Raw genomic sequence first — 4,036 nt, 5'->3', positions numbered from 1 at the left:
CTTGGAACTCAGCGTAATGCCAGGTATGGTTATCTAACTATACTGCAGGTCCTTAAGATAGAAAGGGTCCTGTGTGTTTTGTTTTATTGGAGGCAGGGTCTCTCTCCATAGCCCATGCTGATCTAGAGATTACTATATAGCTCAGGTTGCTCCCAAACTCAAAATCCTCCTGCCTGAGTTTTCCAGTCACTGCAGTTACAGATGTGCTTCACCACACCCAAATCAAGCCCTCTCATAAATGCCAGCTCTTTTATAAAGACTGTGCTGTTTTGGAGGGAAGTCCTTTGACAAAGTTGTTCTCAGGGAGCTCAGGAGGGACTCAGATGCCATGAAATTATCAGAAGAGCTAGTCTTGGCCAGGCGTGGTGGCGCACACCTTTAATCCCAGCACTTGGGAGGCAGAGGCAGGCGGATTTCTGAGTTCCAGGACAGCCAGGGCTACACAGAGAAACCCTGTCTCGAAAAACCAAAAAAAAAAAAAAAAAAAAAAAAAAAAGAAGAGCTAGTCTTTATTTTTGGAAACAGGCTGTCTATCATTGAGCCTGGGCTAGCCCTGAACTCCTCCTCATCTTTCTGCCTTCACTGCCTCAGTTCAGGCATCACAATACGCTGCCATACCCAGCACAAAAAAGATTTCATTAAACCAGCATCGAAAACATTGTGCCCTTAGTGGCTAAGAGCATGCACCATGAAGAGGACCACATCCCTGTATTCACGTCAGGCAGCTCACAATCACCAGTAACCTCAGCTCAATGGTTCCAACACCTTCTGAACTGCAGTACCATGGAACCTGACACCCTCTGCTCTATGCAGGTAGCTGCCTACATGGGTGCTCATGAACTCAGATGCAGTACATACACAAAGAAAGCTTTAAAATACTTATTCTCTCTTTCCTGAGAACTGTTGTTTTATTGAGCTGCTGTTTCTTTGTTTCTTTAGAGTCTGATGATTAAAAACCACAGCCTTCCGCTTAGGCTGCACCACCAAGTGTTGCCCCCAAGTTCCTAAATAATAGGTAAAATTCACATCATAATAAAGATTTCAGCCATAAAACCTGGCATCTGGGAGCCCCAATACATCGTGTCCAGCCACTCTAGAAAATGTAATGATGACAGGCCATAAAAAGAGTTTATTCACGGTACTGCATGGGAAACAGGCCGCAAGCCTCCTCGGCCCCCCTCGGCAGGGACCAACAGGAGCCTCAGGTCCCTGTATTACAGGGGAGGAAATTCGGGTATGGGCCCGAGGCATGCATACCTAAACAGCCGTGCTCAAACCATGTGTGCTTCTGTCAGACTCTGGACTCTGGGAAGTTTTAGTGCTTAGACAGGCCGTTTTGTTCCTGCTTGGCCCAAGGATGGAGAACTCATTTTGAGATGATCTGTCTGTACATGACACTATTCTGAGCTGCCTTTCCAGGGCCTGGTGACACTGGAAAACTTTTCCTCTTATCTTGGTGTCTTCAGCCAGAGAGGATAAGGATGGCTGGCTTTAGGTGGACATTCTGTAAGTGAGTCACATGCAGAGCTGAGCAGGAATCTCAAGTTTTCAAAGGAAAGGTACAACATGAAGGCAGAGCTGGCGTTTGTCCTGTGTTAGCCACTCAGCCAGGGCCAGGTGAAGAGTCGGTGCTTTACAGCAAAAGCCTCCCCTGAGTCCCTGTCTTCAGCCCATCAAATTAACCATCTTAAAACGAGTGATTCAGCTGGGCGGTGGTGGCACATGCCTTTAATCTCAGCACTTGGGAGGCAGAGGCAGGTGGATTTCTGAGTTCGAGGCTAGCCTGGTCTACAGAGTGAATTCCAGGACAGCCAGGACTACACAGAGAAACCCTGTCTCGAACCCCCTCCCCCCCCCAAAAAAAAACAACCAAATAAACAAACAAACAAAAAAACCCCAAGTGATTCTGTAGCATTAAATGTTAAATACATCGACGTGCACAGTACCAGCTGTGTGTTGCTTTGTAACATTTCATCCTTCCTGCCCATTCACAGTTGTTCATTCACAGTTGTTCCCTAACAGCCTCCATCCCTAACAACCACCGATTTGTGTTCTGTTCTCCAAGCTCTGGGCGCCTCCTATAAATAATAATAAATAATACATTCCCTCTGCTTGCTCCTTCTTTCTTCAGTTTGATGTCATGTTTTGGGCACCTTGCTCCAGCTTATGCTGTTGTTTCCCCAGCAGGGCTAGCACAGTGTCTTCACCGTCTGTTGATACACGTTTGGGCTAGTCTCATCTCTTGGCTATGTGAATAGTACTTGGAGGGACATGTGTAACTTGCTTCTGATTGGGTCTGTTTTCATTCCCTGGGCATGTACCTGGAGTGCAGTTGTTGGTGGTCTGGCTTTCCATCCGTATCAGCAAGCTTTCACAGGGCTGCACTGGATTTCTTTCCTTTCCTGGCATTGTCTGAGGTTGCCATTTCTGGCAACCTTGTCAGTAGTTTTTTCCCCCCTCTCCATTATTTTGAGAGTCAGTACCTCATTGTGGCTTGCTCTGTATTTCCCTGAATTATTAATGTTGCTGAAGATTCTTATGCATTGTTATTGCAGCTGTTTGTGTTTCTTCTTTGGGAAGATACCATCTCAGTCCTCTCTGTTTTGAAGATTAGTTTGTGTTTGAGTTTTTGAATTGCAGGAGTTATTATATATTTTGAATATTTTAATCTTTAACAAATAATGCAAACTCTTGTGTTCTGTAAGCTTTCTTCTTTCCTGCTTTCTCTGGATCCCTCCTTTCTTCTCCTTTGTTCCCCTTTGCTTTCCTCCCTCACCTCTCTCCCTCTCCTCCCCTTCCCCGTCCTCCCCCTTCCCTTCCCTTCCCTCTCCCCTCTCTTTCCCTCTCTCGCCACCCCCTTGCTTGTTTCTTTGCTTCCTTTGCCTCACTGTGTAGCCTAGGCTGGCCTTGAACTCATGATCCTCTTGCCTCCTTAGTGGGGGATCACAGGTAGCTGTTGTGCTTGGTTTCCCTTCACTTTCTTCCCACTAATGTATTAGACTTGTGAATTTCACTTCAGTCCAGTTCCCCATGTCTCTCTGCTGGTTCGTGTTTATACTGTTCATCCAAGGACTCATTGCCAAATGCAGGGTCCTAGGAAACTCATTGTACTTATCTTCTGAGAGACTTGTGGCTTAGCTTCATGTGTAAGTCACAGATCAATTTTGAATTAGTTTTTGTGCATAGCTGTGCCTCGTCTGTGCTCGTCCCGTGTGTAGACATTGCCTGTACGTGGGATTTATTTTCCTGTTCCCACTTATAGTCGTGACACTTACTTATGTGTTTTGTTGTGTGTTTTGAGACAGTCTCACTCTGTAGCCTTAGCTGTCCTGGAACTGGCTAGCCTCAAACTCATTGAGATCCATCTGCCTCTACTCCCCAGTACTGGAACTTAAGCATGTCTTACCATGCCTAAGTATATGCATTTGAACATTTTATTTATTTATTTATTTATTGATTTATTTATTTATTTATTTATTTATATGGGTTTTTTGCCTGCATGTATATCATGTATCACATGTGTACAGTGCCCATGGAATGCAAAAGAGGGTGTTGGATCCCCTGGGACTGGAGTTACAGCTGGTTGTGGATGCTGGGAATTGGAATTAGGTTTTCTGGAAGAGCAGCCAGGTGCTGTTAACCACTGAGCCACCTCTCCAGCCATTTGGTTTTTGTTTATTTGTTGGTTGGTTGGTTGGTTGATTGATTTTGTGAGGTGTGTTTTACATCCTGGCTGTCCTAGAATTTGCAGTGATTCTTCTGCCTCAGCCTTCCCAATGCTGGAATTACAGGTTAAACCTTCCCACCCTGGTTATACATTTTTGTTTGTTTTTGAGAAGAGTCTTCCTCTGTAGCTTTAGCTGGCCCAGAACTTCTATGTAGACCAGGCTGCCTTGGAACTCACAGAGCTCCACCTGCTTACAGGTCTCCTGAATGTTAGGATCAAAGGCGTGTGCCGCTTCGGCAGCTTGCCACGATCATCCTTGCTGTTTGCTTCCAGTCGAGCTGAGTTTCTTGTTTCTTTCCCCAACAACAG

This window comes from Arvicanthis niloticus, unplaced genomic scaffold (genome assembly GCF_011762505.2).
Source record: "Arvicanthis niloticus isolate mArvNil1 unplaced genomic scaffold, mArvNil1.pat.X pat_scaffold_1361_arrow_ctg1, whole genome shotgun sequence".
In the NCBI taxonomy this organism is placed as follows: domain Eukaryota; kingdom Metazoa; phylum Chordata; class Mammalia; order Rodentia; family Muridae; genus Arvicanthis; species Arvicanthis niloticus.
The sequence above is the reverse complement of the archived record's forward strand: the minus strand, read 5'-3'. Positions refer to the sequence as shown.